The 12,308-nt window shown below is 40.1% G+C and overlaps 1 protein-coding gene across 7 annotated transcripts in view; it reads left to right on the top strand.

Annotated features, from left to right (window-relative positions):
- LOC124141045 (LIM domain only protein 3-like) overlaps positions 1-12,308 on the top strand; it is a 177,802-nt gene that overhangs the window by 123,624 nt on the left and 41,870 nt on the right. The window contains exon 1 of one of the 7 annotated variants that reach the window (XM_046508922.2): positions 2,878-3,120. The exons of the other annotated variants lie outside the window; for them this stretch is intronic. The gene's annotated coding sequence lies outside the window, so the exon portion shown is untranslated. Of the gene's footprint in view, positions 1-2,877; positions 3,121-12,308 lie in introns of those variants that run through there. 7 annotated transcript variants of the gene reach the window in all.

A 12,308-nucleotide genomic window follows, 5' to 3' on the forward strand; every position in this document is an offset into this window, starting at 1 on the left:
TGCTTGACGTTTGAAGGCAATGCTACTGGATAGTCCATCACTTTCATGGTAGAAGAGGTTATTTTTATTTCCATTTCCACTGCTAAAATTACTATGAAAAGATTAGTGTTCACATCTGAATGGTCTTTCCATGGGAGAAATGACAATAATTTCATGAATAGCCAATGAATAACAATAAGTGTCTTTGACAGATGTCACCACATCCCGGACGCATGACAATCCAAAACAATTGACAGCCATCTTTTTTTCCGTCGCAAATATGACTATCAGAATGATCTTGAGTGCAGCGAGAATATATTAATGCAATTAATACAAATTCTTTCAGATTTCGGATGTATCTGATGAACAATCGCTTTACCAACTTTTATCCATTAGCATATTGTGAATGGTTCTGTGATCGTGACGTGGATGAGTGCCATGTGATGTGCATGACGTGTCGCGTGACCAGCTGTGACAGAGTTAGGCCATATGATGCCAATTGGAGGTTGGAGAGGAATTAAGTTACGTGAACATGGTAATGGCAGTTTTTGACAGATGTGTGAATTGTATGACAACAGGTTGTCATAACGTTATATGACAGCACTGCTTGTAAATCAGTTCGGAGGATTATTATTTACTGGGAGGTTTAATTGTTTTAATAACCAGGAGACATATAATTTGTATCTTTTCAGAAATAGTAAAATTATTAGTTTTGCCATATTGTTACTTTACCCCCTCAAAGACTCCGAATTGGACATTTTCACTTTCATAATCTACTGCTTGATGAGGTTTGAAAAATAATACAGTTTATGTAATTTGAATTTTCTTGATCCAACAGTTTGTAAACTTGATTCAAAGTTATATATTTCTCAAAATCTGCCTTTTTTAGTTGTTCAATTTTCATCAATCAACAGTGCATCAGTCAGATACAAAAAAAACTAAAATGTTTTAAAAGAAATACAAATAAAGAAAAAGTATCTTTTTAAGCTTTTTAAGCTTGAACACATAATAAATAAATAAGTAAATAAATAAATAAATAAATAAATAAGCTGTTTACTTGATATTAGTGTCACAAGTAGCCACTGTACAGCAATCTTAATGTTTTATATTCCTGAAAAATTAAATCTGAAGCATAAAATATCAAAAATTAACTTTCAGTTTTAAGCATTTAGATTTTATCTCAATTCCGTCTGTCAATACATAAATGGCACGCCCATATTTTGTTGATAGGCAGTTACATTCAAATCAGGTTTTTCTAAAAATATTTAGTTTTAAATAAATAGGTTTCCTTGAACTTAAGTCAAGGTTTGCACGAGGTGCTATGAGGAGAATAAACAAAATGAGGTGATAGAGTCTAAAACCGTTTCAGCATGGCATACATGTTAATGAGATCTGTGCTAGCACCACTCATGTAACATAATGCAGATCGCGATTTTCAGATAAAATGTAAACAACTTTTTTTACTACTTCTATGTCAGAATGATTTAATTAACCTTGAACAACTTGAAGAATATGACAAGAATTGTTTGGCCGAAACATCCACAGGTCTTGTCAGGGCAATGCCAAAGGGTATTATTAGAAAATGTTGAGGTTTTTGTAACCTTTTTTTCTTTTCAGAAGTTACTTGAGTACCTACTTTGCTTAATCCATGTTGTTGTTCATTGCTTTTTCTGGCATTGTATAAAAACATGAAAGTATTGAGAATTAAGGGACATCTAGTATTACTCTTAAAATTGTATTTTTAACCTTCCAAATTCTGAACGACAAGTTTATGGAAAAGTTTGATATCATAAAGTAGATTTAAACTCTATTGGCTTGCTGATGATAAAATGTTTCAATAATTATTCACTGGTCGTTAATTTTGATGGGATGACGGGAGGTTGGAATATAATTATTTTCAAACGCCCAATACTTTTCCACCATTCGCCCAGGTCAGTACGAGGATTAGGCCCCGGTCGAAACCTTCGTAATGAAAACAAGGGCCTTTATCCCATTTGCTGATGGGAATCACATTTTTCTTATTGACTGTTGAAATAAAAGGAACATATTCACATCAGCCCTTTTAATGATGAGGCTGTCTTGGCCCCGTTCTGTTTCAGCCAGGGGTTAAAAAATCCAATAAACGGAGTTTCTTGTTAGGCGAGTTCTGTCATTTCAATTTCGTTTATTGAAGATCAATGAAAACAGATAAAGTAAAGACTGGCAAACGTATTAATTCCCAGACAGATTTTCTTTTAATAAGCCTCTATAATGAAGTCATCAGTGACCTAATCCTACAAAAATAAGTAAAGTATTATGCTTCCCATTGCAATGGACTACACGATATCACTTTGCAGATTGAAACACCATTTTTCATTAGAGTCCGAAATAGCCCAGCGAACGCTTAGAGGACTGTGCACGCTTGATAAAAAGACAGACACAGTGCAATTTGGGTGAATGAGGAAATAGCCACATAGATTTAATTTCCTCTAATTTTTTTCAGCATTTCATGTCTTGATTACTCAGGCCCATGGCGAGAGCCAACGATTAATGTAATTTCATTACTTTTCGCTAGATTGATTATTATAATTAAACTCCCTCGTTTGACAAGGAGTAATGTGGAATCACTTTGAAAATGAAGGGAGATTAAAGTCGTCGGCCTTATGGATTCTTGCCGCGGAATCACTTGTAGACGAGACCATCAAATTATGGACTGTCAACAAAATGTCCATGTCTCGGGTAATGGACCTCGATGAAATAAATTAAAACATGTCGCCGCGTAAAGCCTTGTGTTTTCACATAAAGCACAAACTCGATTCTCGAGTAAATTGCACTGATTTCATCTATAGAATGCGGAGGGGGTTTGTACATGTAATTACAAAGGCAGAGAAGAAGAAAGGTTCATTTGGATGGGTGGGCATGATCAACATAGAGGGAGCCAAATGGTTCCTGTCGGCAAGCGAGAATTAGAGGCTTGAGATAGACAGGAAGAGGCAGTTACACGGAGCTACGTAAGATTCAGTTAGTCCAAGCGGCAAACTACGACACATTGAAATCCACACAAATAGAGGTTCTGATCTGCTTGAAATAAGGGATCGAGATCTTGACAGACCTTGGTCTCATGGCTGCGGACAACGGCACTTGGATGTGATAGTTGTGCAGGTAGGTGGAGGGGAGGGAGATGTTGTGTGGGGAAACAGCTGGCTCGGGGAGGGTGGTGGGGAATGATAGGGGCTAGTGATGGTAGGGGGCTAGTGTAAGTAGGGGTTAATAATAGTAGGGGCTGGGGGACAGAGGGGCTCGGTGATAGTAGGGGGCTAGGATAAGTAGGGGTTACTGTTAGAAGGGGGACAGAGGGGCTCGGTGATAGTAGGGGGCTAGGATAAGTAGGGGTTACTGTTAGAAGGGGGACAGCGGGGCTCGGTGATAGTAGGGGGCTAGGATAAGGAGGGGTTGCTGTTATAAGGGGGACAGTGAGGTTAGTTTTAGAAGGGGGACAGCGGGGCTCGGTGATTGTAGGGGGCTAGGATAAGGAGGGGTTACTGTTATAAGGGGGACAGTGAGGTTAGTGTTAGAAGGGGGACAGTGGGGCTCGGTGATTGTAGGGGGCTAGGATAAGGAGGGGTTACTGTTATAAGGGGGACAGTGAGGTTAGTGTTAGAAGGGGGACAGCGGGGCTCGGTGATTGTAGGGGGCTAGGATAAGGAGGGGTTACTGTTATAAGGGGGACAGTGAGGTTAGTGTTAGAAGGGGGACAGTGGGGCTCGGTGATTGTAGGGGGCTAGGATAAGGAGGGGTTACTGTTATAAGGGGGACAGTGAGGTTAGTGCTAGAAAGGGGACAGCGAGGGGTAGTGCTATCGGGGGGGGGGGGGGGGGGGGACAGTGGGGGTAGAGCAAGAAGGGGAAGTGGGGGGAGGGATAGTATGGAGTGATAGTATAGGAGAGTGATAGCAGTGGGGCAGAGGTGGAAGGGGTTGTGGTTAGAGACAAGAGAGACAGTTGGGTCAGTGATAGGGGATGGGGCCATTGGTGGGGGGAGTGATAGTATGAGGGGTGATAGCAGGGGGGCAGTGATAGGGGATGGGGCCATTGGTGGGGGCTGATAGCACGGGTGATAGCAGGAGGGGCAGTGGCAGTAGGGTGTTAGTGACAGAAGGGAGACAGTAGGGGAGTGATAGTGAAAGCTGGGCTACAGTGGCAGGAGTAATAGGAGAGACTGGGGTACAGTGAGGGGAGTGATAGGAGGGCAAAGAGGGGGATGAGAATGGGTTTTGTTTGACAGATACTTATGATTTTAGGGGATGAAAATGGAACATCAAGTTGTTGAGTAGAATGTCAGATCTTCTCTGTTTTGGGTGTTTGGGTTTTGTGATAGATTTATTTAGTTGGGGTGATGCCGGAACACATTTATAGTTCTGCTGTGTGCTGTCTCATGCCATGTTAATGAGGTTAATGATTGACCCAAACTTTATTGGATTTCTACATTTGTTTATGGTGTAGACTGGTGTTTAATAGGTTCACGGGACACACACGGCAGGGTTTCATGACCCACAGCGGTGTCCCCCTTGTATAATACTACAATATAACTAAATGCTGCTTAAAATCCTAAACTCTTGCCATGTTCCAGATTCTTCTAAGTCTTTTTCTAATTTCCCTTTTAATAGTTTTAGTAGAAGGCAAAAGTAAGTGTGAGAACATGTTTTCAATCTTTTCAATGAAAAATCAATTAAGAAATCTTGGTTATTAAAGTATTGGAAAAAGTGTTCCACTTCTATTGATATGCTTCATTGAAAGAAATATCCACTTGGCTTGACCTGTGAAATGTGTTCCTATGCACTTGGCTTGACATGTGAAATGTGTGCCTATGCACTTGGCTTGACCTGTGAAATCTGTTACTATGCACTTGGCTTGACATGTGAAATGTGTTACTATGCACTTGGCTTGACATGTGAAATGTGTTACTATGCACTTGGCTTGACCTGTGAAATGTGGTTGCTATGCACTTGGCTTGACCTGTGAAATGTGTTGCATTAGAAAATCAGGCCAAAAGTGTCAGTGTCGTCAGCTTCATTGTACACTGATAAACCGTGAAAACATTATGATAACTGAAATCGGAGTGAAATCATTTGGGCATAAAATCCTAGATTTTATTGTTGCATTATGCACTGATCAGTGACTTGTGATGTATTGGTGTCTGTGTTTGGACACATACATCTACATAAACACAGTTTGAGAAAATAGAATATAGAATAAATTGTCCTGCAATAAAGTGTAGACATACGAAGTAAACCAATAGTTTGAGTAACACAGGCTTTGAAATAAACATACTGTCAGTTGTACATAGACCAGGGTGAGGAAAAAGAGGTGAGGTTAGGAAAGGTGGGGTGGGGAAAAGTGAGGTGGGGTGAGTGTATTAATAATGTAAGTACCGGTAAATTTTGGGAGCCATGCTTTACTGCACTCCACACCCGAGTTAGTGTTATATTGAAGGGCGCAATAGTGAGGGAACACTGTACCACCTTTTCTTTTGCCTCTTTTTTATATGATTGCATTATTTAGGGCAGTTTCGCCAATAAAACACAAATATAATAACTCGCCAAGCCATAGTATATTAAAGAAAAATATTGAATGCACTTGAATGTGTTTTATGCATATTTTCCTTTTTCTGCTCACTCTGGTAGCGGATGGTTTTATTAGAGTTACCTGCCCTTACTGGTGTTTACAAACAGGTACAGATCAACATTTCATCATGATAAGTCCATTATGCAGTTTTGTCATGAATTTGTATTCACTCAAAATTATGTTAGGATGTTTGTTGGATCTTTGTAGAGCATTCGCTGATGACACCGTCATGGGTAAAATAAGTGAGGCCTTTTCTTGTGTCTCTCATCATGATGTTGCTGGATTATAGTTGTAAAACCATATTCACTCACTCACTCACTCGTAAGTGTAGTAGGGTACCCTAGTGGTTAATGCGTTCACTAATAAATCCAAAGGCCTACGTTCGATTTCCCACATGGATAAAATTTGTGAAGCCTTTTCTTGTACACCTCACCATGGTGTTGCTGGAATATTATTGAAAGCCATGTAAAACCATACTCATTCATTAAAAGTGCATTAAAATATGAGGTAAGAAAATATAGTTCTGAAAAATTGTGTATCTTGACCTGGTGATACCTGTCCAAAATGACTTGGGTGATATCAACCCCAATGTACACTGGAAGACTCTTTGTATGCATCGACATTGAACATAGATCAACAGACTTGCTCAAGATGGGCATGTCCTACACTGCATTTTGTTTGACGGAGCTTACATGTGAGCATGGAAATACCCGGCTTTCAGAAGATTTGCATAGAGCAGTGCTCCATTTTGGTCTTTAGCATTAGGCAGTATCCAGCAATGCTCAGAACATGACAAAGTGTTCGCATGCTTTCATTTTAAAAGCTTTGTCTGCCCTGAGACTTTATATCAATCGAGCTAAAAGCTTTTCTGTCTCTATTATCAAGCAGGGAGGCCAGGGAACCAAACACATTTCAAAATTAGTTTGGGATTTATGCCTTCTTTAAAAAGTCCAGTTTGAAACCTCAATAATCAAAGCTTTGGAGTTTAGTCTCAAGTTAATGGACAGAGTCAAAAAATTGACATGGGAAATGGACTAAGAAAGACAAACGGTAGAGAGTGGTTTTAACAGTTTCAGTGCATTCTTTGTAACAAAACACACATTTCTCCTTCTTAATTCCCTCAAAAGAATATTTGCAAATTTTCTCCTAAAAAGGTGGATAGCGGTGAAATAGAGTGCAGTTTATTCATTGTTCTGTCGGTCAATGTTGTCGGCCATTGCTGCCGGTCACTGCCGTATCAAATGAGAGGTGACAAATGAAAAAACATGTCGCTTTTTTGTATGAAGTATTTTGTTTCTGTTGTTAACATGAAGTTTTGAATGTTTATTGACAAGGGGTTTAAGTGGGGTCACTTCGTGTACCAAGTTTGTTTCTTTGAATTACGAATGACATGTTGACTGCTCCCTCTTCCAGGGTGTCGGGTCTGGTTTAACAATGAGTCTCATCTTGAGGATATTTATAAATGTTGTACATCAAGCTGTAGGCCTGGAGGGTTTTGTGTCACACAAGTAAAAGATATGTCAGAGAAACTTAAAACTGTTAAAATCTTGACAAGTCAACTTAACCAGGGTTAAATATGTGTACATTAGCTGTCACTTGAATGTCACTCAAAATGTATGGTGTTCTGAAATGAAGATTATGTTCCTAAGTGTACTCTGTGTTTTCAAAGCTATCATCATCATCATCATCATCATCATCATCATCATCATCATTAGTTTTAACCTGTTGAAATTTCTGTACTTCCTCCATTGCTATTTCGGAGCAGATCCCCAGTGCCCTATTCCTGCTGTCGGAACAGACTGAAATAGATTATCAAGGTGATGATAATCAACCACTAGTTTGTCTGGTCCTGTCTGGGATATTTACAGGCCAACATGATAGAGCTGTATTGTCGTTCACTGTAACCCTTTGGTGATTGCAGTCCAACATTCCCCGCTGTGTCAGTATACCCCCACAATGTGTCTCTCTGCTCATTCTCTTAACCACCAGCTTGTCTGGATGGAACAACAGCCTTAGCACAAAGTTAATCATAAGATAAGCGATGCCATGTTCTAATAACATACGAAATAAATGACAATATCACATATCAATTGGTTTGAAAGGGATGTATCAAAATTTGTCAAAGTATTATCTACAATTGTGACAAACCTAGAAACCCATGATTAATGTGTAAAAAATGTCGGCACTAGTCTCCTGTGTCTAACAGCAATATTGGTATAGAGCTTCCCGTATAAATCATGGTTGAAACGGGCCAATCATTCCCAGGAGTGAAAACTTCAAAGTTTATGGTAAAAGTTTAATGATTATCATAAATTGTGCAGTCATCCATTTGTAAAGAGACAAATGTTGGGAAGCAGGATCACAGAGTACTGGGATCAAATGTGGTCATGTCTGTCAGAACTGCTGGAAATGTGACCCGCCATCGAGGGCTGGTTGATCCAGACGTAGGACAACAGTACGCCAAGAAACCAGTGCACATGTGTGACCATTAAACTTTAATACATTTTAAGAGATTTGCTTTCAAGTGGATGGTTCTCTTGAAGGATTAAAATTTAATTTGAAATATGAAAGGAAGGATCCTAGTAGTCGAGTTGTAGGTAGAGGCTTTGGCTGTCATACATCTGCTCTATGAAATAATCATAAGGTAAAGTAGCTTCAAAGTAGCTGCATTCAAAGATGTTAATGTGGCAAGTTAGCTTTAAAAAACGCTATATTCAACCTGCTGTTACGTTTCTATGTGGTAGGATTGTGCTCATCATGTGTTCAAATCCAAGGTTATGGTTCTTGATGTGTTTGCATCAGAATACCCACAATCTCACTCACTCACTCACTCACTCAAACTCAGATCACCCACAATCTCTCATTCACTCAAACCACCCACAATCTCACTCACTCAAACTCAGATCACCCACAATCTCTCATTCACTCAAACCACCCACAATCTCACTCACTCACTCACTCACTCAAACCACCCACAATCTCTCATTCACTCAAACCACCCACAATCTCACTCACATACTCACTCACTCAAACCACCAACAATCTCACTCACTCAAACCACCCACAATCTCACTCACTCACTCACCCAAACCACCCACAATCTCACTCACTCACTCAAACCACCCACAATCTCACTCACTCACTCAAACCACCCACAATCTCACTCATTCAAACCACCCACAATCTCACTCACTCACTCACTCAAACCACCCACAATCTCACTCACTCACTCACTCAAACCACCCACAATCTCACTCATTCAAACCACCCACAATATCATTCACTCAGACCACTCACAATCTCACTCACTCAGATCACCCACAATCTCACTCACTCAAACCACCCACAATCTCACTCATTCAAACCACCCACAATTTCACTCACTCAAACCACCCACAATCTCACTCACTCAGATCACCCACAATCTCACTCACTCAAACCACCCACAATCTCACTCACTCAAACCACCCACAATCTCACTCACTTAAACCACCCACAATCTCACTCACTCAAACCACCCACAATCTCACTCACTCAAACCACCCACAATCTCATTCACTCAAACCACCCACAATCTCACTCACTCAAACCACCCACAATCTCACTCACTCAAACCACCCACAATCTCACTCACTCAGATCACCCACAATCTCACTCACTCAAACCACCCACAATCTCACTCACTCAAACCACCAACAATCTCACTCAGATCACCCACAATCTCACTCACTCAAACCACCCACAATCTCACTCACTCAAACCACCAACAATCTCACTCAGATCACCCACAATCTCACTCACTCAAACCACCCACAATCTCACTCACTCAGATCACCCACAATCTCACTCACTCAAACCACCCACAATCTCACTCACTCAGATCACCCACAATCTCACTCACTCAAACCACCCACAATCTCACTCACTCAGATCACCAACAATCTCACTCATTCACACCACCCACAATCTCACTCACTCAAACCACCAACAATCTCACTCAGATCACCCACAATCTCACTCACTCAAACCACCCACAATCTCACTCAGATCACCCACAATCTCACTCAGATCACCCACAATCTCACTCACTCAAACCACCCACAATCTCACTCACACACATACACACAAATCACTCACTTACTCACTCACTCTGTTTTTGCTTGGTTGTCTACTTATTGCATTAAGTTACTACATTTCTTATTGAAAAGGTGGCTTTATCTGCATACTGAAGAAATGACTAATAACATTTAAGACAAGAGACTCTGGGCAGTCACATTCTCCATACAACAAATAATGTATATTGTATTTTCTCTTGAGTGACAGAACGACTTGAAGAAAGAATATAAGGGAATGTTTGGTAAAAACAATAAAGTAGTTTTGAAATAATGATGTTGCACAGATACTGTACACAGTAGATACCATAAATCATTCAACCCCTGGATGAAGTCAAAGTAATGAAGTCGGAGATCAAATTCAAACTATAGCGCCTCAAACCATTTTACTGTGAATAGGAAGAAATATCTTGATCTTCGAGCTTTTGAAGTCTTTGATTTTCTCGAAAAATATAGTTTGACCAAGAAAAATCCATTTGGTATATATTTTAATTTCAAGTGTTATGACATATTTTATAAATACAAATTTTGAAAGATTATTGTTCATAGTATTTAGTAGAATTATTTTTTTTATATGTAATAATACTTTTGATGGTGACTGGTTACAAAAATTGCATCTGTAGTAATGTCTTGAAGCAGATACAGGACTCTCAATATGACCCCGATTACATCTTGGTGGTTGTTGGTGAGGTCAGGATAGGTGCTGATACTGCCATTGCTGTTAGGCACGAATTGGAGATGAACATGCTGGAATATACCAGGCATCATTCATACTGCACAGGTCGGATAAAGATAACACTAGAGCACATATAATTGTAGGTTTTCAGTGGGGTAGACCCATGTCTCAAATTATTCATTAAAGCGCATCCTCAAAGAATACCAAAAAAGTAATTTGAAAGAAAAAAAAATCAATTAGCGTTTTTCCTCTGGAGTTTGAAGCAGAGTGACAAGTACAGCAGTTTCACCCCCTGCTATCAGGATTATATCAATAAGCTTCTAATGAAAGCTATCAGCTGACAAATTGTGTTATGATATTTTGTAAATGGATCTCAGAATCAATTAACCCTATTGTAAAACAGAGTCAATTTGCTAGATTGCACTGTTTAATAACACACACAGGGAAGCAGTGCTGTATGCTTGTAATGGCTTTTATCATGGTATGTGATTTAATTTGCGGCCAGGGTGTTGGTAGAATGGAAGCAGGGTTTAGTTGGGAGGGATGCCAAAGATCTTTTGTAGGGAGATAATCTCCTAAGTTCATCCAATCATCAGACTGCCATCTGTAGTCAGCCAAGGCAAGTTACATTGTGTGAACTGCATAGCACTATCTGGGCATATGGGCACATGTCAACATGGGACTGTCCTTGGTCACATGACTATCAGTGATATATCCAAAGCCTATTTCCCTTGACATGAAGTGGATAAAGTCACAGGGCACAGGCAACACATTTGCCATGCAGAGTTAAGTCCCTTAGTTGTGCTAGAATCTTATGATCTAGGGTCAGAATCCAAAATTTGCCCTGGTAATAATACTCTTGGTTTGTCAGCTCCATACAGTCCAGACCCATGCAGATTCAGGGTAGAATAGGTCTTCCACAACCCATGCTTGCTGTAAAAGGCTACTATGCTTGTTGTAAGAGGCGACTAACGGGATCGGATGGTCAGGCTCGCTGACTTGGTTGATGCATGCCATTGATCCCAATTGAGAGGATTGATGCTCATGATATTAATCACTGGATTGTCTGGTCAAGACTCGATTATTTACAGACCACCGTCATACAGCTGTAATATTGCTGAGTGCGGCGTTAAACAACAAACCAACCAACCAACCAATCAACCAACCAACCAACAATCATACAGTGCATGTGGGTTTCACTAATGTTGTAAGACCTGCATTTGTTTTGTTTTTTGGCCATATTTAGTGCACACACTAAGTCAGATATGAGTGAGATATAGTTCTCAGATGAGTTGGACCCACTTCATGCCATCAATCGCTGGCTACTAGATTATTTACAGGCCACCAGGGTACAACAGGAAACAATACTAACTCACGTTCTTTGCTGCAGATCATTCATTGAGAGCACTGTTATTCTGCTGTGATAAAACATATCTTGATTTGATAAATTGTAACGTTGTATTCAGGCAATGTTTGCTTAACCCTTATACAACAAACAGGCTGGGCAACACGATTCACTTTACCATCCTGCCCGCAGAACATGCATGCCAAAATCAAGGGCGGGTAACTCTTACACATCTCAGTCACAGGGGAACATGACACTATTGAGCAATTATTAGGCTTTCATCTCACATCAACCTGACATGTCATCATATACCGTATTCGACCTAATAAGTGCCCACGTCGAGATTAGCTAATATATTGGCTATTGAACAATCCCAATTAGCATCCCTCCCTTCATTCCGTATGTGGAATGCCTTGGTTTAATTCTTGGATCAATGAAACCCTTTCCTGATGTCCACTTCTGTATGTTGCTGCATTGGTGATGAATGCAGGTTGACCTTAAGATGTTTTTTGCTCACTCACTCACTCACTCACTCACTCACTCACTCACTCACTCACTCACTCACTCACTCACTCACTCACTCACTCACTCAC

The sequence above is a fragment of the Haliotis rufescens genome, unplaced genomic scaffold, assembly GCF_023055435.1.
Source record: "Haliotis rufescens isolate VD_foot unplaced genomic scaffold, xgHalRufe1.0.p SCAF_6, whole genome shotgun sequence".
Taxonomy (NCBI): domain Eukaryota; kingdom Metazoa; phylum Mollusca; class Gastropoda; order Lepetellida; family Haliotidae; genus Haliotis; species Haliotis rufescens.